The sequence below is a fragment of the Anser anser genome (assembly GCF_964211835.1).
Source record: "Anser anser genome assembly, chromosome: 10".
NCBI lineage: Eukaryota > Metazoa > Chordata > Aves > Anseriformes > Anatidae > Anser > Anser anser.
In genome coordinates this window covers 4,550,498-4,575,522 of record NC_139730.1, presented here as the reverse complement: position 1 = coordinate 4,575,522, position 25,025 = coordinate 4,550,498, and the positions used below count along the sequence as shown (strand labels likewise).

The following is a 25,025-nucleotide window of genomic DNA, read 5'->3' as shown; positions in this document are numbered from 1 at the left end:
ATAGAGAGAAAAGCTGAGGACTCTTCGCAAGGTCTGTGGATGAAACAATTGTAAGTGCCAGTCAATTTCATATCCTCTGCCCTTCCCAGATATACCCAAAATAGAAAGAGTGGCATGCACTTTTTATTTTAATCAGCGTGCTACAGTGATTTGGGGCTAATTAGATGTTAGTAATTAAGAAAAGACTGCTCTGATGGATGCTTTTACAGGTTGCATTGTTGAATCAAGAAATAAGACTGTTCACCTTTAAGTATTGTCAGTCGCACTACTTTAGCTGGAAAGAATTAAATGTCAATTTTATCTTGCTTCATCACTGCTCTTTAATCAATGTCGATGCATCACTTCCCCCTATCATTCCTTCATCAAACACTGACCTGGAAATCTGACACTGAGCTTTCCAACACCAGCTCAGCTAATTAAGAACTTTGTTATTCCACCTTCCATCTTTTAAAGAAAAGTAAGAAAAGTGCCAGAGAGACTCTTGCTTTCATGTGGAAAAGCATCAGCAGGGGGTTAATAATAATTACTAAGATGACTGACAGCTCAGGCTAGGCTGTGATTTGGCCCAGCCCTGTAGTCACAGAAAGGTAAAAGCTAAGGAAAGTCAGGCCCTGAGTTTCTGCAGTGAATAAAGGGGATTTTAGGAAAGGAAACAGCTTCCTACCCTCCGATTACAGGAACAAGCCAAGATTGCCTTGTAACCCACAAAGGTGGTATTTATCTTTGCATCCAACCCTTCCAGCATGGCCACCACATCCTCATTAAATCACTGCTAATGATCAGCAGAAGGCATGCTCAGAGCCTTTCCAAAGAAGCCAGTGACAGGCAGCACAGGCCACCACGAAGGAACTAAAAGCAGGGCTGAGCCACATCCTGATGTGTTCACTGGATTTTCCTGCACCCAAACACAAGCAGAGGAGACCACTTAATGCTTGTACCACCACAGGTTCTGGGTGTCCTACGGCCAGATTAAGATCCCAGCACTCTGGAAACTGCACGAAATGACAGCCCCAATCCTGACGATTGCTCAGCGTGAGCCCAATAACTAGCACATGGCAGCACAGGAAACAACAGGAAAAAAAGTAAAAGCAACGAAGAGCGCTTGATCAGGACCGCGTCACTGCTCCTGTCTTTGGGAGGCTTTTAGTGGGAAAGCAGGAGAAGAAGCACGGTTTAAGCATTACAAAAATAGGTGCTTGTGGAGATATTCACTACCTTTCCCCCAGTCCACAGGGAGCTCATACGGCCAGATACTGCAGGAGCGTTTGCTGGAAAACTTCGCTGGTAGCAAATCAATTAGTTGTGGCCTGTCAGAAGTGGGCATAGATTTGTCAATACCGAGTAAGAGTGATAAGCAGGATGGATATGGGCTGTGAAGGCTCTTCAATAAAGAGACAGCCAGGACTAGCAGCGAGGGCTCAAGAGGTAGGAGCAGGTCAGAGCTTCCTGGATGCGGAATCCAGCAGAACAGCAAATCCAGGCAAGAAATGGCTTTGTTTCTGCCGTGCGTCTGGAAGGGAAATACTAGGGGTGTTTTTTGAACATAATCAGGAGGAAAAACCAAGGCATATATTCAGCTGATATCAGTGGTTCCTTATTCAATGGCAAATAGTATCGGGAGGCTCAGATTTGGTTGGTTTAACTGCTTGGAGGTGGCAGCACAGAAGTCCAAGCACTTGGCACGAACATTGCCTATATGATCTCACCCGGAAGACCTGTACACCTAACAATTCAAGCAGACTCTGAGGGCTTTCACAGGATTATTTATGTGAAAAAGCAATATTATTTTTTTTTTGTTCCAGAGAATGAGGAATCTGATCTCCATATAAATTTCAAGGGCCAGATTTCTAGTGAAAGGAGAAAACATTCGAGTTGCACTCAATGTCCGTTTTCAAGGCCAGCATTTTCTTTGACAACATTTTTTTAAAGGGGAAAAAAAATCGCTATTGAGGAAACCATGCTACGTGGAGTTTTCATCACCATCTCAAAGCCCTCTCTCTGAACTCCAAAGCAGGCTTGTGCAGCAGCTCCATCCTGACCCAGCCCTACATCTCTGCTTCCAGCACGACTCCAGGAAATCCTAGCTCTGGAGGCCCTCCGTTCCCCAAACCAATTGCCAACCCACAGCAGGGCACAGCGGGCCCCTCTCAGCTCCATTTAAAACCCATCAAATTACAATATACCTGCAGGGCAGCTTGGATTCCCCAAGTTTTGAACCTTTTAATTTTTTTTTCCAAGTCCATTAAGGGGACATCTCACGGATAAAATGCTGAATGGAGGCACCGCGACTAAGTTCAAGTCTTTGCACTGCCCCAAGCATCTTCAGAGACTGCTGGTAAACTGCTTCATCTCTTAATACTTCAGTCCCTCATCTGGAAACTGAAGGTTCCTTAACTTAAAGATTTTGTGAAGATCAATTCTTTAGTATCTGTGAAAGGCAGCATTAGAGCATCTACGAAGGGACCTTAGTAATGCTGCTTGTGTCCTTAGTACCACCTTATGGATTGCATTTTTCCGGGAGCACACTGACCTCGATCCTGCAAACTCTGTAAGCATAGACTTAAAGTTTAGCTGATTTTTAACTGGCTTACAGAATTGGGGCCAATACATCCATCATGGATATATCCAAACACACAGCTGATGAAATAAATATCTTCTTAGCGTTCATATTATCATCCAGTGTTTTGGGGCCATCTCATAAAGGCGCTTATGTGCAACAATGCCTAAGCAAAATGGGTTGATTTAAGAGGGCTGAGGGAACACTTAGCTGAGAATTTCCTGGCTTCAGTTAGTTGTAGTCGGAGCGTTAAGATTATATTTCAGTGTCAGTATATTGCTTTTATTTGCTTTATTAAATTTGCTTTAACTTGCATTGACATTTTCTTTCCCTGGTTACTCAATCTCTCAGCTGTAAAGATTCCATTTGCTGAATTGTTTTGCCATTCTGATCAGAAAGAAATGTTAATGCAATAGGAATTCCTGTAGTCTTTTTCACCAAGAAGTAAACTCAAACCCCAGATTCTGACACTGCTGTTCACCTTCCAGTCCCAGCCTGGACAGACCCGCCGGGAGCTTTTGCTTAAAGATGGCTACACCACCAATACCCACAGTTTGTCCTTTCTGGAGACCACGCAGTTACTGGAGTGGGACACCACTGGCTGCCACTGAAGTTGTTTTTTATTTAGCCACCTCCCTCTTGCAGATGGAGAAGTATTAGTGTTAGCAACAACACTGCTGTTCCTGATTACAGCTACAGACAAGATCACGTAGTACTAAATTTCCTAAAGATAACTACATTTTCAGCACATAAGCATAGTATCTGTAATTATTTTTTGTTGGCTAAGTGGTAGCGTGATAGGATTTCCTTACTGGAAACTGACATGGAAAAATGAACGCATATTTAGTCATGTCCTGGTGTACCGTGGTACCTCTCTGTATTATACAGCAGTCAGAGATTCTGGTTCTGCAAAAATTATTTTCAGTTTTCCAAAGACAAAAGCAGTTAAAGTTTCAGATTTGATTGTAAATAAATGTCCAAAGAAGAGAGAGAAAACGTCCAGATCAAGCAGAGCTCTATATCAAGCATACGATCATTCTAAAGTACCTAGATCTTGTGTAAATAAGTTAGACTGGCACACGGACTTTAAACATGCTTATGAGACATCGCGTGAGGCTCTGCAGAGCCCCAAGAATTGATGCCGTAACAAAGGAGGATGCCTAACACAGCTACAGGAAGGACTACTGTACTTTCTATCAGGGCTCTTCTGTGTGCAGGACATCTCTGGGGGCCCCAGCTCCAGGACTTTGCACGGATGGGATCTGGCACAGGGCATGAAATGCTGCCCTGCCCCAGCAGCAAAGGCAAGGCACCAAGCAAGACGTGGCGTAACCTGGAAAGCAGAGCACAGCGGGACTAAGCCAGTCTGGGTGGAAATCAGATCTTTGCCTGATAGGGGGACAAGATTTAGGCTTTGGTGCCTCTCTCCAATATTCAGGGAAGGGCATGACTACCTGGCATGGGAGGTGAGTGCAGTAGCTTATGCTGAAGAGCTGGAATCATCTTGCCTGTGCAAGAGCAGAGGAGGAATGGTTCTCATGCCCCTTCAAGTTTTTGAAGGCAAAGACCAACAAAAGTCAATTTTTCTATGGATATTTGTGTATGTGTGTGTGTGCGCGGATAGGGAGTGGAAAGGGATAAAGAGAATTAAAATATGGACAAGATTTCTAATGACTGCTACAGAACCAACCCCGTGAGCAGGCACAAGTGCTGTAGTGCACCAACTCCATGAGTATGAAGTGCTCCATCGGCCTCGTGCCTTTAACCCACAGTGCAATTCTTGATATGCTTCAGGCACAGCTTTTCACTGTCACATTTGCCCGGGATCATGCCCAGATGAGCACAACGCTGCGCCAGCCTCTGTGCTTTGCCGTGTGAATGCTTGTGCCTGTCCCAGGGATGCAAAAGTCCTGACACCAACGTCAGGAAGCCACGTGAATAGGTCAAACATCGAGAGATTCTTCTAAAAGAAATCACCACAGGTCGCTTTCATGCACCTTCTGCTTCCTGAACCTTTAGGGCACATGCGCTTTGTGTTTCTCAGCTTTCTTTTTCAGCTCTAGAAACCAGTGCATTTAAGACGAAAACTGCAATTCTTCTCTTCTCTTCCAGCAGCTACTGCTTTAAGGGAAAGCACAAACATTGCAGGGAAATTTCCCCGCTTGGCAGGGGTTTTTCCCTGGCCCGAGGCTGTCCAGGCAAGCACCAATGTGCAGGCCACAGCCTCCAGCTGGCTGAGCACCACTGCCCATGCAGGGCTCTGCAGGACCCGCACGTGCAGGATCAACAACTCCTTTTGGCCTGCAGTGGAAGGCGTTTGGGTTTGCACCGCCTTAAGGACAGTTTTCTTTGCAACCCCTATAAGAGCACGGTTTATTTATAAAATGCTTTTTGCCAGTAAGGCCTGCCAGGAGGAGTTGCTGGTCTTTTCAATGTCATGGTCTAAAGCGCTGATCAGATTGGCACGGACCAAAGGCACCAGGCCCCTTTGGAAAAGGATTCATGCCATGATGTATGGCAAAAAATAGCCACAAATGCTGCAGGAAATAGAATTTATGAGGAGGGGAAAACTGTCAAAATGCCTGCTAGGCTACTCCAGCACGTCCCCTGCACTGAGGCTCGTTTCCAACCCATAAAGGCTTTTCAAGACCCTGATCCAGACCCAGCAAAACCCTGTGTAATGACTTGTAGGTCATTCCCAACACCCTTTAACTTTGCCCCAGGCAGCACATGCAGGACAGCAGCCAAAGAATGGGGTGACTTAAATGCTTAAACGCTGAGCCTGGTAACTTCTGCACAGGGCTCTTCAGACCCACACAGCCAGGTGCAACCCAGCCCATGTTAGAGTGCAGTTTTTTATTTTTATTTTTGCCTTTTCCTCCTTTGAAAAAGCAGCAATGGGAAGAAAAAAATGCCAGTTCTCAAGGAGCTTGAGCAAAGAAGTCCACCTCCTCTCCCCACGCTTGGTAGAGCACCTCGAAAGGGACAACCTGGCTCAAGTCCTGTTTGCAGCTTGTCCTGCAGGGCTGTGAGTAAATTAGGGAATTTGGGCACGGGGATAGCTTCTAGCTACCAAATAAGATGCATGTGGACCTACCCAGAGCACCCCAGCACTGTATAACTGACATTCGGTTCAGACCAAGCCTACAGCCTGCCATTTGGTCTCCCACAAAGTACAACGTGCCACTTTTTCTACACTAATAAACCCATAAGGGCAGGAAAGGCTGCAGGAAAAATGAGAACTACCAGAGCAGAACAGCCCCTGAGTTTTTGTTTATCGCAGACTAATTAAAACAAAAAGTATACCATAACTCAACCTGTAATAATAGGTAACCAGATGTGTCATTACTTGACCATACTCTATAGCAGCATGTATATAAAGGCAATAATATTATTTTTCAAAGCAGTGTGCCACAACTAAGGGTTTCCCTGCACTTTTATAACAAACTTAGCACCTGAAGGGATTTTAGCTACCAAAGCTAAATCAAGAGATTGCTAAACTTATTGCACATACACAGTTCCTCAACCCAGGAATGAAAATTTCAGCACAGGGCAACATTGCAGGGTAGACTCCAAGACACCATTACTATTAATAAGACGTACTTCCTCTAAAAGACCATTTTTCTTCTTGAATTACACAAAACATCCTGAATAAGGAAAAAGGTGCGAAAACACCAGTGGGCTGTTCTTACTTTGTGTGCCCAGCTCACTCAGCCCCACCCAGCACAAGCAAAACCTCAGTGTTTACAGCAGTGATAAATTATTGCGGTGTGAGCAATTTACCTGGCTGCTGGAAGGACCAGAAGCAAAAGGACAGCACTAAAAAGACTCCTAGGCCTAAATCCAATAAAGCCTGTAGGCTCCTAAAACCCCACGGAAATCACTGTTCATTACACACTTCTAGATGACGGAGCACTGGTTATGTCTGAAACAACCCAAGATCCACACTTATTAATTTCATCCCACTGTCAATCACTTTCCAATCCACCCAACTGATATTTTCCACCCTGATCTTCAATATCTCTTCTGGGGATTGAATTTTTGAGATGCCCAGCGCTGATTGAACTCTTTCCTCATTGAAGCCAGCCCGGGCACCAGCGCAAGTGGCACTGAATGCTCTCGGGACCGACAGGCTGGACTTGGCACAGGCTGCAGCGGGGCGATGTGGGGACACCGCTGCAAGGAGCCGCTCTCCATAGTGGCCTCGCCTCCGGCCTCCAGGGCTGCTTCTGGCTCCAGGAAGCAACACGGCTGCCTGAGCACATGTAAGGACAAACCTGTGGGCATCCGAACGACTCCAGTGTTTGAAACGTGAGGCTTTGTGGGTCTGTCCCATGCAGTGTAGACACATGCTATGAGATCCCTGTGGATAACCCAGTTTTGGCTTGGTGGTTTATTTTAGCAAAGTAAATAAACTAAACATATACATAGGCTTGGCTAGAAACATTAAAAAAAAAAGAACACAATGGTGCCTTGCACACAGAAACTGTTCCGACTGTTGTGTCCTGGCCAGAATCTCCCGTAGGTTGAAATACAGGCTTTTCTTTCTGAACCATAATTAACGTTTTTGCAATATTGCCTCAGAGTTCGCCCAGGCCATCTGATGAATCTGACTAATAGGAGAAGATGCTTTTAACCTGTGGGCTGCCAGACAGCTGGGTATCTCCGTGGCCACATATATTTGGCTGTCAGGTTGAAAGAAAGGCAGCAGATTCAGGGTTAAGCACTATTCCTGTCATGATTGCCCTGAACTTGCCCAGTTAAATTGCAACAGCATGGGTCTCCATAATTATCTAATTGTTAGTGTTGTGCCTTTACGTAATTTATGATGTAGCATTAAAGCCTGACCTCTGGTTTGAGATGAAGTGCAGTACTGCTGACATCCAAGCTCAAATTAGTAGGTAAGTAAGCACCCAATTAACGATTATGCCACTGAGCTTTCATTTCAATCTGACCACACTGCTACACTAATCAGTTTTCTAAGCCTTTCACCTTCCCCATAACTAATAAGCATTTCTCCTGCTTTTTATGTCTGCAAAAGCCTTGTTATCCTCATAAAAAGCACTCCAAGATTGCTGCTTCCAGTAATTCCTGCATTAAGCCCCTGGCCCAGCGGCACATTACCAGCTCTCCAGCCACCCGGTCAGTAAAACCCAAGGCACACAGCGCGGGCAAGCCGCCACTCTGCAGCAGGGACAAAACCCGCAGTGTGGTGGAGTTGTTTCAGGCTCTAACCGGGGCAGTTTAGATGAGAGTTTGGTCCTGCCAGGGATCACACAGTTTCATGGGAGTTTATGGACACAGGGATTGAACGTCAAACCACATTTTGCAGCTGACTAAGTTCTATCATATTAACAAAACAGTGACAAGAGTGGAACATCAAGGATCTGCAGTTTTAACCTGAGACTTGTGAATTGCCTTTTATTTGTCGTGAGCTGGGAGCATGCATGGAGGGGGCTTTGCCTCCACAGGCAGCTCGGGCTGCGCACAGACACCGTATCACAGCTTGCATCGCTGATGAGAATGTCATGCTCCTTGAAAATCTGTGGTTTAGATCCGAAGACCTGTTCCTCTTGGAATGAGATTCCTGCCGCTGCATAGGCACGATGGTACAAGGCCATGTGGGAACACAAACCTATGTGGGGAAAAGAAAACCCCACTTCGCTGCAATCCCACGTGCAACATCCTCTCAACTTGCAGCTTTCCAGAGCTCCTCTAAACTCTATACCTTCTCCTGTCTTCCCAGGACTTGCACCTTTCCTTAGTAACCAGCTATTTAAATCTGATTTCAACAATACAAGGGACGGCTCTGAGAAATAGGAGGTTTTCCAAAGGAAGAAAGCTTCACAGTCGAGCACCGCCACCGGGCCAGACAAGCACTGCAAAGCTGTGATTAAGATGTAGAAGTGTGCAGCAAAACACAATTCCACCCCAAGTGGAAAGAACCAGCATGTTTTGGAAGGAATCACGTGCAGTTAAAAGTACAAAGGCATAAACAGGTGCAGTAAGGAGTGTCAGGAGAAAGTAAAAAAAATAATAATACATAATTAGTGTCAGGCTTAAGATCTGAATACCACATCGGGGAATGCGATATAAAAATAATCTTACCCAAAAAAAAAAAAATGGTAGAAAAAGCTTCACATCGTAAGAAATCAGTTGTGCGAACCGTGTAGAGAAGCTGACAGAGTCATAGAGCTGGAGAGGCTAATTTCCTGTTCCGTTGGGGAGACAGCCCTGATCAGCTGGACTTAATACAGCCTTCCCCATGGCAGCTGGGTCAAATAGTGGCCTACGCACTAGAAAATTGCCTGCCACGTGGATGAGTTTAGCACACAAGAAGCTGTGCAGTAAATAAACAGGGTTAGCACACTCAGAAATGGATAGCGCACTCAAGAGTTCAGCGACACATCCGGACAGAGGCGGCCGCAGAGCTGCTGCGCATCGGCTGACTTAGGGTAACGCCGTCATGGGACCGGTCCTTGGGGCCCACGAGCTGTTTCCTACATGACAACAAAACATTTTAATAAGAGCCACACGTGCGAGGATCAAAACAGCGTCGCTTCCTCGTAACTCCGCATACGTACGGCAATCCTACTGGCAACGCTTTCAAAAAAAGCGGCCCCAATTTAGAAGGCATCGCTGCAAGCTCTCCCGGCTGTAACACGCCGAAGCCCTGCCACGGCTTGCAGTAGCTTTTAAAAGCTGCTGCCTCTTGCCGGGTCTCGCTCACATGCGATATGCTCCCGACTCTCCAACCCTGTTTTCTGTTAGCAACCGTATCCACCAACTTACGCTATCGCCCACGTGTTTTTTCAATGCCACTAATGAGTACCCCGGTGGATTAGGTTCTGGACTGCCCACTCATCTCTTACAAATTACCACAGATTTAAAAAAAAAAAGAAAAACTATTAAGGAGTCTATAAGGACATAAGCCTGGGTTTTACAGCCACCCTTGCCCTGGCTGAGTCAACAAGAAAGCACTCTACCTGACTAATTGGGAGTCACTCTGCCTTCTGACATTCGTGCCTTCAGCTCTTATGCCGAGCTACTCAGAAGAGACTTGGGAATGTTTTAAATTATTGATGAAGATAGGAAACCTATCTCTGAAACGCCTTTGGCAAACTCTTAATATTCTGGGATTTGGCATCACAAAATACAATGCTTCTCTCTCGCTCACTCCTGCTCTTGATGCCTCTCACCCATTTACTCACGCTATAAAATTACAGTTTCTGATTAAGTCCATGCACTATGAAGAGGCAAATGGAAAGTGCATTGTTTATAGCTCTGAAAGCTTCTAGGTAATCCATCTTTGGCACTGGAGTCTGCAAAGCCCTCCATTTGCAGAATTTTCATTGATGACAGGAGTCCTCAGAGAAGCTGACCCAAAGCAGTCAGTTGTCATAAACATATTGGATAATTATCTTAATTATTTATAATAGCACCAGTAAGCAAGCCAGCACTGAATGCACTGGTCCTGCCCTGGACAGCTCACATTTTAATCAGATGTGAACACAGTGTGCAAGACGGAGAGTGGGGATGACATACAGGCTGCCAGGTGAGTTTATTAATATCTTAGAAAAGGGTTCTTCAGTGAAGGAGTATTAGTGTTTTCAGACTCTGAGACATGAGAACGTTAAGCCTGACCAAGCATTCTGTAACAGACAAGATTTTTTCCCCCATATATTTAAAGGGAACATATTCAAACATGACAAAGCCCTACAGAAATCTTCTAATTATTTTCTCTCAACTCACGTGGCTTCAGATTAGCTGCTTTGACTCAAGCTGCGTTGACTGTACCTTCAAAGTTAGCAAAGCTGAGTGAAATCTCCTTTGGTGCCTTCAGAGAGTTTAGGACAATGTTCCCAAATCCAGAAGGGTTAAGAGACTTGGCTCATTTTCATTTTACTTTGGCGGCTCAGGAGGAGCATTGCTCACAAATGACACTGAGGGTGATATATAGGCATTAATTACACCATCGTTTCTGAAAAAGCGCCAGCTACACTTGTCATTATCAATAACATAAGAAAGCACCTTGTCCAACTAATGGGCAATGTTTCACCACCACCTTTGAGGAAAGGAAAAGAAAAAGCTCTAGGGGAGAGCAAGAACCTGCCTGCAGTCAGATGGCAGCTTGGGGGCATGCCAGGAATGGGACCGACCTCTCTCGACTCCCACACCTGCACTCTTGTTGCCAGACGTTGTTCTGCCATTCAATCAACTTTCCTCAGGTTTTACCTGTAAACACAGTCTCCCCAAGTCTGTCTAAAGATGTCACGGGCAATACACGTATATATATCCACATCCATATATATTACACACATACACACGCGGAGTCTGCCTTTCTTCATAAAAAGGCTTCTACCTGGATAAGGGCACTTGACCATACTGAGAGCAGTGAAAGAGGCTGAATTTGTCTTTAACCTATGGATTTTGCAAGTGCTGACTGCCAAAACATGTTTTTTCAGCTGGTTGGTATACCGGTCTTTCGTTAATAACCATTTTTTATTATCCATTAGTGTACATTAAGCTAAAAAAAATGGATTTGGAGCAGGGATCCCATTCTTCTTGTTTTATCTAATTTTCTTTTCCCAGAGGAAGTTTATATTTTTTCATTCGAAAGGGATAGAATTACTGCAAAAGGGTCTGTCTGCACAAACAGATCTAGCTTTCTTTCCCTCCTCAACAGCTGGGTTATTATTAGAACTGGCAGAATAATTCATAATGAATAATTTGACACCTCTTTTTCCACACATATATCACAAGTTGCCCACATTTATTTGTTACTCCAAATTATTAACCGCAGACTTTCTGCCAATAATTCCCAAAGGGATATTAGTGATACAGTATCTTCCTTGTCCCCCCCATCAGGAAATCCCTTCATTAAAATCAGAGTGGGAAGCATTAATTACCCCTTATTTAAGGGTAATAACTCATCATCTGTAATCACTCCTCAGATAGATGCTAGTGTGATGACCCAAACTACTACAGAGTTTGAATTTAGCTTTGGATGCAGATGAAAATTCACTGCGAATATGAGGAAGAGCAGTTCCAGATTCTGGGTCATGTCCTTGTAAAAAGAAACTTCTGTTGGATTATGGTCTTTTCAAGACTGCCTGCATCCGTGAGAGATCACTTGTGCCTTGTCTAAAAGACTCAGACAGGAGCCATCGAAGTCTTTAAGCCACTGAGCGTGATCATTGCACTGTGTAAGCTCTATTTTGAAAGGTTAAGTGGGACTTAAGCACTGAATAGACCTCGTTTTGGTGCCCAGAACAAAGGTGAATATAGACCTTTGTGCATTTGGTGGCACGTTGCATATATTTCCTTTTGTGGCCTCTTAGTTTTCATCTGTAGCGACGTGGGTCAAACATAGCTCCGGGGACACATTTCTGCTAAGCCCCTAGGTAAATCAGCACGCAATTAGAAAAGACAGCCCACAAACACATCCATCACACCTCCAACGTTGTATCTCCTCAGCAGAAAGACAAACACACATTTCTCTTTTGTCTGAACGGTAGAGCTCACTCCAGCACCGTGTCAGTGGTGCGTATGAAAAAGAACCAACCGAGACAACTTCTACCTAGAGCAAGTACGTTGCAATGGAAAGCTTAGGACAGCCTCAGGTACCTAGTGGCATTAATATATGTTGAAACCACTCACAGAACACCCCGGCAGGCTTGTAAGCCGAAGACAAACACCAGCAAATGTAAAAAAAACTTCTGGGTGCAATACCAAGCCTATGGCATACGGGTACAAATGCAATAACCAAATGCCCAGCCTAGAAACCACAAGAGCTCACAATCCACTGAGAGTTGCCTGTCACCAACCGTACAAAAGCTTTTAGTTATTTTAAGTTCAACAGGTGAGTTTAAACAACCTGTTTAACATAAAACAGAAGGCTAAAAACCACAAGTAAGCTAAACATATTGGCATTCTGGCACCTTATGCTGAATAATTCATACATAAGGTACTGCAGAAAAGAAACATATGGTTTTGGTCCACAATGACTTTTTAAGCAGAACATTTAAGAACCAACCTCATAGTATGTGTCCAGCATTAAACGTCTTGTGCAGAGTCAAAAGAGATTAGCACAACTGCAGTCCACCTCCATCTTCACCATTTCCCATGGTGATTTGTATTTCCTTATTTGTTTTATCCATGAAACAAATGGGGAACGCTTACAAAATCACATCTAAGAGAAGATTTAGGTTGCTACCCCTACTCCAGCACAACTGTGCCCACATGGGCTTAGCTCATTTTGACACACAAATGGCAGATGCAAATTTGATGTATTAGGAGACCAAAACTCTCAGAACTAAAGCCTCTCTTCCCAAGGTGGGCAGCAATTGCAGTCCAACCCGTCTGCAGAGGACTTGTCATGCTACAGTCATCAGTGCATCAATTCTCTCCTTGGTTGTTCGGAATAGTGTCCCTTACTGAGCACCATATGCATGTCTGATAGCTGCCATTAAAAATCATCATTGCTCACACCAGAACTTCAAATACAGTCAGTGGAAAATAAACTCAGAATCCCAACATGGTAACTGCTGGCAAACGAAGAGTTTTAGCGCTATACTCAGCCAAAGTACACAGCTACTTTACTCTTGGCTAATGCTGCATCCTTTCTGAGACACCTAAACCTATGTGCAAAGTGACAGCATTGCTGCAGTTACATCTTTAATCACAGCAGTGGTTAAAAGCCAAAAGTAAGCTAAACATATTGGCATTCTGGCACCTTATGCTGAATAATTCGTACGTAAAGTGCTGTAGAAAAGAAACATATGTTCTTGGTCCAGAGTGACTTTACCGTAAAATATTTAAGAATTAGCCTTGGATGTATACATTCTATAGTAACCCATTGGTGTGGTCAAAGTCTATCTGCACCTACATGTACTCATTCAGTGTGCTGACAGAGCACATGTATAGCAAAGATACAAATCCATATAGCAAATAATTTTTTTCCATGTTATTTGAACATTTTGAGCACTTCTTTCCAGCGGATCTGAATGGTAGCCCACAACGTTTCTCCCGTGCACTATACGAAGCAACGTACAAAGCTGTTCTTCCTCTACAAACACAGCAACAAGGATGTCAGAATTTACCAGTCCTTTACAGCATCCAGCCTGACTTGTATGGTTTTACATTTCCACTCAAGGTCTTGAATCTAGAGTCATCACACAACAGAGCTCAGAATCAGGCCCGGTAAATCTGGAAACACACCCAGACACATGCACGCACAGAAGAAACCTTTTGGCATATCCATGAAGAATAGGCCTTCCAAAAAAACATCCAGTATACAGATGAGCCCTCAAATTAGTAGAGAAAGCATGACGACTTCAGCAGAGGTGGCTGATGAAGAGACACACACATATACACCTCTGCCACCAATCGTGCTGCTAGGGCATTCATCAAATTAAGTACCACGAGGAACAACACCTCTGATATCTCTTCATTTGGGGCTCCAGTAAATGAGGCACTAGATTAGGCCTGACAGAGGCCTAATGCAGCTTGAGCTTTTCCTGGTGTAATTAATTGGAACCTCGCCAGCTTGACAAATTGGAATGATGAATCTATCTTGTATGAATGGGAAAAAAAAATGCATAATCAGTCAAAGATTTAGTTAAGACAGCTTCTCTCTGACTCCCTGCCATAGCTAAATCCATTAAGGCGAGGAAACATCACTTTAGGAAAAGGCACTGCTCTCCGTATGTTCAATTTATAACTTTTTGTTCTTGAATTTAATGGAGCAGTCAACCTGGACAGATTTGACTTTGGAGGGGTGAGGAAGGGGGAGGTGGGAAAGGTGGTTTTATTTTTAGCATTCTAATCTTCCGTGCGCCTGGATCGTCGGGGAAGGAAAATCGTCGCTTCAGTCTGAACGTGTATTCATGGTTTTGTAATTTAAATCGCGGGGTTGCATGAGGGAATCTAATAAGAGCGCCCCACGTACTTTGCCACCAAGCTGATTTTGTGATAAAACTTGCTTGTCAAGTTTGTCCCCTACTCACTTGTTTAATTGCTGGTAACATTTAGGCTCCGCATGATGTGATAGATTGACTGCTCTGCCAGCACTGCTTTTTCCTCCCTAATTACCACCTAGTTGTGAAGGCCCTTTCCTGACACACGTAATGGGGAGGCAGAGGGAAAACAGGTTTGCTTACTTTTAAAGTCTATTTGTATCATTCAGCAATTATTTCCCATATATTTAATTTAAACCATGTGCCTCCCCCCCCCCCCCCATCTCACTTGTTCAGCCATAAGGCTTGAATGTTGAAAAGTCGCTTCAGCAGCTAATATCCCTATTTGCACTGAATGTTTAGAGAAACTTTACATTTCCTCTTCAAGGCCACGGGTTGCAAAATAAGTTATTTACATGCTGCAGAAGAAATGCTCCTCGGGTAAGTGAGAGCTGACAATGATGGTTTAGGTTTCAAACAATCCCGAATCCCTCGTTGGCTCACACATGCTAAAGTGCTAGGCAAATGTTTAGCTGACATAATGCAAACGATCGGCCGCAGATTTATTTGACAAACAGTTGAGCAGACAGCCCTATGCCGCACTCACTCGTACCCCACACAACCCCGCCGGAGCCAGGAGGATTTTGCTGGTGTGGATGAGAGCAGAATTAGACCCAAAGAGCGCGGTTCGCACACTGAGCCCCTCGCTTCTGGCCACTAGCCAGCCTGCCAGCCACATTTAAATAAGCCACCTGCTGAGTGGGGAGTTTAAAGACCTAAGTGCTCGGGAGAGCTTTAGCTTGAAAAGTATATTGAACTTCTGCAAGAAGGCGTGAAGTGACAGGATTTCAGCGACAAGGAGTACGAGAGGCCATATCACGGTCCTGACCTCAGGTTCTAGGGCACACACAGAGAATAGTGCTCGGGCTGCTCCCCTACCTTGCCAACGCTATCAAAAATACATAGGGGAGAAGCTCTGCCCAGAGACCACTATTAAACACGTTCCAAGAAGTGAGCTAAACACAGCAGACGCTCAAATTTATTTTCTTTGATATACCTAATAGTGTTATAGAATGGGAATGCTTATGCAGAACACATCATTTCCTGCTGTTTAAAGATTGTTGTGATTTTATTGCTCAGAAGAACTGGGTTAGCAGCACAACTGGCAGAAGTCCTTTCCCACTGCGATCACCTTGCCACTAAGCCTTGTCTAAGGCACCTTGTGATCCCTCTCCACTCGCTTCCCAGCTCCTTGCTGACATTAACCAAGTTGTCTTTAAGCACCTAGATGTTGAAACGAGACTTCGCTCTTTCCACTGCTGATTATGTGTGAAAAAAAATAACAACTTTCTGTTATTACCAATCTGGCGACAAAAATTTCCCCAAAGAGAGAGACTGAAGAAAGTGACAGAAAGGCAAGCAATTCTGCTGCGCCAGTCTGTAACAACAGCAGATTGCAGGAGTGTTATTTGGCTCTTTCTTAGCCCCAAATTGTTCAAATCAAATCTACCCAAGTTATAGCTGCACAGACCACTGGGAGAGAGGCTCGCTCAGCAGCAGCCCCTCCAGCAGTCCGGCTCTCCAACCAGATTGCTTTTCTTTTGAACTTCAGACAAGCACACCTGATGCATCGCATCCACCTCGCTAATCCAGGGACACAGCCACACTCTTTCCTCATTTACACTATTACTTCTTAACTTTTCTCCTTCTCTTTGTTCAGAAAGCCCCGATACCAGTGGAAACCAGCAGTTTATTTTTTATTTCTTTACCCTCAAACTGTCACATGAATGCCTTCTGACTTTGGTGGTGATCCAGAGGTTGTGATGTCACGTTCAGCAGCTGATTCACAGGCCATTACTCACATGACTGCCATTCCCCTTTTAACCTCCCCAGCCCGGGTTTAAAAACCAAATATCCCCTTTGCTATCTTGCTAAGGACCACTTTGAAAACTTAATTCAAAAAAAAAGATGTTATTTTTGGCATGGAAGAGGTCTTATCTAGATATAGGAGAACACGACAAGTAAATTTAATGGCAAACGCCTTTAACCCTCACTCATTACAGTACAACATGGCAGTTCTGTGCCATTTAGGGGTTAACGATTAGCCAACAAAAGAGATGCAGCCAAGCAATCTATGCAATATTACAGCAATGTATTTGCCACAGGAGGTCCTCCTGTTCCAAGGGGCTCTGCAGGCATGGTCCACGAGTGATTTGCATACCAGGTCACTTTATTTCTGATCACATCTCAGCCCCTGCCCCGATGGTGGGAAGAACGTGCCCATCGCTCGCTGCATCCTGCAGTTTGCCAGCTGGGATTTGTCCCATGCTTAACAGACAGAACAACCAAGGTCAGCAGTGGGCTGCTTTACCATAACGCTTGGAACCTCAGGAGGTTCCAGAGACTATGAAAGCAACCTGTGAGGCTGTGCTGTTTGTGCATGCACACACCCCCTGTGCAGCACCGCCCTGCAAATCCACATGCACACCCAGCACCTGCCTTGCTCTTAGCTCGCTCTTGATGCAATCACAGAAATATTCTAAAACACACAACCTGCAAAACAGAGGTCTGAGTTTGAAACATCCCTGTGTCTGGGAGTTTGGCTCCAAAGGGTATTTCAGCCTGTTAGAACTGTAAGAATTTCAATTCAGGCTTTGAGTTCATTTTTTCTCTAACACCACATTCCCAAACCCTCATGCACATACACACACCAGCCCCTTGTCCAGGTTTCTTTTTCATACATAAATATATATATATATATATTTAAGCTATCCTTTCTATGCAAGGAAAATCTGTCTCTGTCTCTTCCTAGTCATGTCCCTATTACAGAAGATCCTGTTCCAATAAATGATTGGTACACGCAGAATACATTAAAATGAATTATAATAGCAGTCCGATCCCCAGTGCTTTGGCAGAACCTTTCTGTCACAGGTGACAGCTGGTTCCCTTGGGTTTAGCTGTGGAGAGAGAGCACCAGACCTCAAAACTTAATCCAGTAACTTTGTACAAACCTGACCAAGTACAAGGAGCATTCAGCTTTCCCGCTGTCCCTGCACTAGTGAAGGCATACCTCAAAGGCTGTTCAACAAGCCGGCATATGCAACTTCATCTCAAATAAATGTAAATGCATTTTTCCATATATTATGTGATTACAGCCTCTATCTGCCTATGGTGCTATGTTTTATTACAGGCCACCAGAAATAATTAGCTGGTGACCCAGAAAACTGATATATAAAATCCTTTTAATCACCAATATGGCTTTCAATTATATAGTGTAAACTTATTAACCTTTTTACTGCTGAGATTTGATTTATGGAATTCCAGCTGCATTAACATTACAGGAGGAGATAGAAAGTGTCTTGTACGACACGTTGGGATTAACAACTGATAGCTGGCTTTGCCATCAGAGTCTCACAGAGCAAAGGCAGCATCCTGCAAGTCCCCAGGGGCTCATTTCCATCAGAGCTACGTTAAAAGTTTGGTCTGTGGAGTGAGAGTGTGTAATTTCTGTCACTTCATATACAAACCTGAACACACAGGCCAGTTACGGCTTTCAGAAAGAGCAAGGGCTGTGTGAGCACTGGCTGCATTCATAAACAGGAAGAGCAAAGATACGGCTGCTTTTGTACCTCTCCTTACTCGCATCATCAGAAATGCTTTTATATTGAATTTGGTGAATTCTGCTGCACGGGAATGCTAAACAGCCACTTTATTCAAACAAAGGTTGCATACAGAGGGAAGAGCTACTTGTTTGTAGAAGACAATTTTCAGATGTGTTCTCCTTTCATTTTAACTAGTCAGGTACTTCCCCTTTTTAGTTGTAGTGGATTTTTTATTTTTTTTTCTGGAAACCAGAGAGTTCCCAGAAATTCATGGATTGGTCTCAGAGGAATTGTTCACTTCCTCCTGATACCGAAACAGCAGTTAGTGCTTTGTTCAGTCTTAGGCATTCCTCGTTATCTTCCTATGGGGCTGTGTTCCTAGAGATAACGCAGAGATCAACAGGAGAGACAAAGAGGTCTCAGTAAAGTCCTGCTAATTAAAAAACCAAATTGCTAATCTGAGCTAGATGATGCATCAAGATCCAATAAAAGATACAGGCACCCAAAAGCTAAATACTATAAGTACTATGTCATACCAGACCTGATTGATTCAGCCAAGGATGGGAAGCCAGGTATTTTTAGCCCACACACTTGATTTCATACAAGCTTCAAGAACATAAAGAGAAATAACGGATCTTGCCATAACTTCTGTTACTGCTCCCCTCCTATTTCTCAATGGCTCGTTACTTGTTGTTTAATGACAATAAAATAGAATAGCAATGTTCTGTAAGATCATTTCTGCTGTGAACATCTAATTACCTTTTTTAGTCCCAGTAGGAGTAAAAATTAATAGATTTGGGTAAAATTTTGCAAATAAATATCAGTTTTCAATTTTCAAATCTTACCCTTTTTCAATCTTAAGAAGTGTTTTACAGTTAATGTACCTTTCAGGAACTTTTAATGCACAAACATCCCCAAATGGCACAAAACAGCAAGGTGAAATAACCAACATTCCACACAAACTGGGGGGAAGTCATCATTCACGTGGGTTTTTGTTCTTCAAATCTGAAAAGCTTTGAAAGCCCCAGCAAAGAGAGGCTCTGTGGGTAGGTGCTTTGACAGCCTGCATAACAGCCATCATCTTTATAGAAGGGAAATGCCAACATTTGCCATCATCTTTCTGAGAATTAAACGTTAATGAACGAGACACAATTTTCCCCATCTGCAAAACAGGCAACCCAGTCCCCTTTGAGCAGTCCTCGGGTCACTGTTTCAGTAGATTTTCACCTTTGCAGAAGCGTTTCACTCCAACCCACACACTGGGCAAAGACCCCCAGCCAGATTCAGACTGCCTGGCTCGTACCTGGACATCCAGCAGGTGTATGCCAAGGTCAGCTCTGACGTCTCCTCCACCAGGCACAATTCTGTGTGCAGCAGAACAGCACATGTTACCGCCATCCAACCCACGCCGCCTCCTCTGAGTGCTAATAAGGCCCGTCACAGGGACAGCGAGATTTTAAGCGTATTCTGTGAAACAAGGAGAATAAAAATCAATGACACTACATAATCCAGTCAGTGCCTTCCTTTGCTCACAAATCTTCATTTGTTCAGCTGAGAAAATTATGAACTGTCTCGCTCTAATACAGTAAAGGCGGTCAATGACAATTACAGCACAAGGAGTGATAGAGATGGTGCTACGATTCTGGGATATTCTCTTCTCCTGAAGACCATTTATAATTTTTAATAAAAATGGTAACGCTTTATGATAAGTGGACATCATTTAATGCTCAATTACTATGAAATTCCTTGGGAAATATATATTAAATGCAGCAGCTCTGTATTCATACCAGGAAGGTTCCTTGAGATTGATGTTATCACAGCGAATACTAGGGGAATGTCAAGTCCAACATTCAATATTCTCACCCTCTAGGTCAGGTATCCTTTCTTCCCCTACCCTGACATTTGAGATGAGTCCTTATCTACTCAGAGAAGAGCCCCATGAATTACATACGTGCTGCATTTAAAATAATAATATTTTTGCAACACAGACCAGCAAGGTCTTCAGCAGCGATTAACTGAGACACATCTGAATAACACGGAAAGGTACAGCTCCTAAACGAACAATTTTCTCTTGAAGGCCAACAGGTTTCTAAACCCCTACATTTATAAAGGAAACATTACTACAGAGAAAACATAAAACCTTTACAGCAGAACTAACTTCTCTTTAACTTACCAAAGGCTTCTCTTAGCAAGAAAAATATCCTACGCTTTATCCTCCATGTGAAGAGAGAATTACACCATTGCTTCCTTTGTTCTACCTTACCATCAGAGTTCACTACAAACACCTGAGTCCTCGGCCTTGCTGAGCCCAGGTGGGACTCCTCAGCATGGCAGAACCTCCCCGATCCCCCACAGCTGCCCGCAGTTATGCTTTCGGCCACAGATGTCAGTGCTGTGAATCACCACGGCTCTCTCCTGGCAGGTTGAGGGAAAGCTTGTTTGTCCCCGAGGTATTTGGGAGGGAATGCAAAGGGGATGTGATCAGTGAAGCAGCAAATTGAACCCTAGCAATGGATGGCCAGACCTTGCTGAAGAAGCCTTAACCCAGCGACTCCCACGCTTTGTTCAGCCCCAATCTCTGTTAGCAGCAGAAACAACAAAAATGGCTGGGCTTGGTTTGGGAGATGCTTTAGGGAAGCTGAATCTGAGGTTATCCTTTCTTCCTAGACATATCCGCAGCCGGGGTTGTTATCTGAATGCAGTCCTTAACTCTGGATGTCAAATCTGTCGCCCGAGGGTGGTAGGTAGCTACCTGGCCTCTGTGGGGACAGGGTGCTGCCGCTCGGGTGCTGCCCTGCTCGCCCCGCAGTGCAGCCTGACAAGATTAGATGAGACGTGAAAGATGCAGGTGTCAGGCACAGGTCGCGGGAGCCTTCGGTTTGCAACACTGCTAGGATCCAAAGACAAATGTAAAGCAGCACGTCTCTTCCCAGGTAATAAATACCATCAGCGGCTACTTAGCAACTTAGGAAAAAGCAACAGCATTTGGAGAAGGGGGGCATCCTGAGTGCTCTGCTAGAACATCCTTCCATTTCACCTTAAATCATATTTTGCATCTTCTGCTGTAATGCTATTTATCCCAGACCTCCGGGCAGCTTAGACACCTGGCATAATAGCCCATTAATTACTTCAGCATGGGAAATAAATTTTAATATCTTTCTCTTTGATGCTAATTACTAACCACTTCGCACATCCATACACTGATTCTCCAACTGCCTCTTCAGTACCTCAAGCAAATACCCACATCAGTGGTTCATCCTTCTTCTTTTTAGATACAACAGGCTTTATTTTACAGTCTGACTTTAATTGACGCTTCCCTCAGTTCTGGGTGGCACACGATCATGTTTGCACCCTCATCCAGGGTCAGCGGTTCATTTAGGAACTCGGGATAAGGTGTTTATATTTTGCTGCACTCACGTTCTCATCCTGTTAAAGGTGATTACAACATCAAGTTTTGTCCAGTGCTTCAGTCTCTGCAGATGAAAGATGTTATAAGGTATAATGGTGGTAGGTCAGCACTTTCAATAAGCATCCATCTGTAAACAAGTCCCTTAAAATACTGCAGCAGTGTGAAAGGAAGCTGCGTCCTAATTGGGTATCGTGAAAAGCCATAGGGCTTATAAATATAATGTGTAGGTTATCTGTCTTGCCAAAAAAGAGGAGGTTCGTTATATGAAGGACACATACTTTTCCTATGATTCAGCATGGTAAGTAGTCATTCCTAATTGGCTTACAGCTTAGTATGAAATATTAGGATGCCACACAACGTGATGACACAGCTGGATTCCTAAGGGAAGCCAAAGGGTGATCTGAGAACGGAAGAGGGACAGGAGCAGATGCAGATCTGGAAAAAAAAATAGTTGTAGCTTACAGAGTAGCATGTCATTCTTTATCCTCCTCCACCCGCGTACAGCATGCTGCGTACAGCACACTGCTCTCCCAGTAGAAAAGCAGGAGACTTGTCATTTCAGAGTTCTTAAATAAAACGTGGGGGAAAAATGTGATTGCTGGGCGTATTGGAACAGGAAGAGGCAGGCAGGCTGAATAAATCCGGCCAATAGCTGCCTCATCATGAAAAAATATACTGCACAAATTTCATCTCTTTGTGCACTGAATGATGATTTCCTCAAATTTATTCTTGACTGAAAAGTACTTGCCAAATTACCTATTCAAACAGTCCGTGGGTCACTCGCGGAAGTTTGGCATTCAGGAGACAAGCAGTTTGACTAGGCACCCAGGTCGGCTGCCGGGGGCTTGATTCCTGGTCCTGGCCTCGATTCAGGAAGGTAATTAAACAGCTGCCCACCTGAAGTCAATAGGGCTATTCACATGAACTTAAGTGCTGCAGACACCAGGCTGAGGGGAATAGGCTTCTCAGGGGGAGATTTTTGCTGCAAATACTAGTGCTAATTCGAAATTCACTTTCTACAAAGTCCTCCTGCAGTCAGCTGAAATTAGCTATATCCACTGTTGTGCCTGCCAGGAAACTTGATAGAATATTGCCCAAAGTGAACATAAAGGAGAAATAAACACAGCAGAAATTAATAACAGGAGTTCAGACCAGTAGGTTGCAGAAGATGTGTTATAAATTTCATCCAGCTGTAATGCAAATTCTGCCAAATGAGTGGGAACATCTCCCTTTTTATATCACTGTCTCACTACATATTAATAGCAACCAGTTACTGATGCGGTACTAAAATATTAATGATATGGTCATAAACCTGAATCAGTGCCTAACTTGGCAGAACAACATAGGGCGACTTTTCAATCACGTGCAAACAAAACCAGTTTTCAGAAACCATTTTGTTACTGCAAGACCATGTGAGCAGAAGTAATTGCATGGCTATTTTAGGCACAGAAATTGTTAGTCTTCCTTGGAAAATCAACAGCCCCATTGAGGTGTACAGTATGGATGCCCAGATATTCATGCAGGGCTGAGAGAATGGCAAACCAGGCAGAAACAAAGTTCATGCAATTAATTAGTAAGATTTCATCTGTGATTTCATCTGCAGCTGGTATTAGTGACTTTTATATGTACATTAGAGAGAATAGCCTCAAGCCCCCAGGGACCAATTGTTTCAGCAGGATTTAGCTCTTTGTTCTGGACTGAGCTGGAATATGCTTCCCAAGTAATGCAAGACATCGAAAGCAAAACCCAGAGCGTTTCCACTTGCCTGATATTAGAGCAGGTGAATGTGTCAGCTCTGCACTGGGTCATCTTTGAACACAACAGAAATTTGGGGATGTTAAGCGGATTTAAAAAGGCTTCTCTTGCTATGGCTCCTTTTATATTTTCCAGCCCACTACCCAAGCCACCCTACTCAGGATGGGGTAACACCAGCTAAACAAGGCAGTCTTTGTGATGCTTGATTACATCTGTAAAAAAGAAACGTCTTGACATCCCCTTGCTTTTCACTTTACCTATGTTCCAGCAGAACTCAGCTGGTCCTTTTTATTATTCACATTTGTCCCTTTCTATGAACATGGGGCCATATATCTATACCTTTCAAACACCTTTAATTGCAGACACAAATTAAGGCAAGGAAGGACAAGCAGAGAAGGACTCGGTGTACAATTCCCAATAGCCGCTAGCACCCTGGGAACAGCCTGTCCTGATCAAAGGTGCTAGAATACTGACAAAATATTTTATTTATACATTTCCACAGGGCACAGCTAATGGCTTACTTCCCCTGCCCCATCACAAGAGGCACTGGAGGATACTCATATAGCCAACATTTTATGGAGGTGTATCACACTAAGCCAAGGTCTTTGCTTAAAAGAAAGGTCTTTCACTGCTTCTCCTCAGAGTCATCAGTGCATAAGTAAGCTGATTTTGGTCATGACTAACAGAATTTGCAGAGAATGGCATGAAATTCATTGTGTCACAAAAAAGAAAGGCCTTTTCCCTCTAGATTTCTATTGCCATCACATAAATGAGGGCCCAAAATACCACCAAGACATCACTTAACATGTTGTTGGTCTCTGGGAGGCAGGTCTGACCAGTGAGACAACATCGTCATTACTTGCTGACCAGAGCTGCTGCAGCCACATAGAGCAATGATAATCTTTCTTCATTATATCTGCAAGTAGATGTCATCAAGGTGTGACTGACAGAGTGAGTGATCATAGGTTTTCCAGTGCTCTCAAATCCATTGGCTCCTTGTTTATTAATGACACAGTTGAAATTGTAGCGTTGCTTCTGCTCAGGTGGGAGATGGCAGACATTTACCTGATTGACACCTGTCATTAGCAAGTTTTCTCAAACAACTGAGGTGGTAAATAATGTAGTCTTACTGCAAACCAAAATGGCTGTGGTTTACAAGTTACCAAAGCAGGAGAAAAAATCCACATTCTGAAACTTCTAGTGAAACACTGGAACTGCAGAGAGCAGTAGGAGAACCTCTAGGCAGTCATTCATTGCTGATCTCAAATAACCAGCTTCCAGCTCCTAACAGAATGAGTGGCAATTGTAGTATTTCACAGCTCCTTCCCACAACAAAACAATCAGCATTAGCGGAGCACCAAGAAGACAATTATACCTCCAAACACAGCTACTCCTTGGACAAAGTCCATGGCCTGCATTGGCACCATGATAAATCTGCATCTTACAACTGTAAAGAGCAGCTCCCACAACATCTCCCACATCTAAAGCCTACTCCAGAAAATAAAATCCTCTCTTGGATGAAGACAAGTCAAACATAACTCATTCCTTTATTCTTTTTCTCTCTTACCATGCTTTACAGATGATTGTTTCATCTCATTCTTCTGTTTCCAAGAAAGACCTTTCTAAATCCTCAGGCAATATTCAGAGCAGGCAGATTTTTCTTTGAGTGTTCAAGGCTGATCTGATCAATTAAAAAAAAAGAAGGTTACAGTACATTTTAAACCAAATACCCCATAGTATACGAT

At 43.8% G+C, this 25,025-nt stretch overlaps 1 protein-coding gene across 2 annotated transcripts in view; it reads right to left on the bottom strand.

The window, feature by feature from the left end:
• The window catches only part of LOC310904690 (protein FAM169B-like), a 194,999-nt gene that overhangs the window by 48,247 nt on the left and 121,727 nt on the right, over positions 1-25,025 (bottom strand). For both annotated transcript variants that reach the window (XR_014588535.1, XR_014588536.1), the window contains 2 exons: positions 24,848-24,961; positions 19,420-19,583 (listed from right to left, as the gene is read on the bottom strand). The gene's annotated coding sequence lies outside the window, so the exon portion shown is untranslated. The remainder of the gene's footprint in view (positions 1-19,419; positions 19,584-24,847; positions 24,962-25,025) is intronic.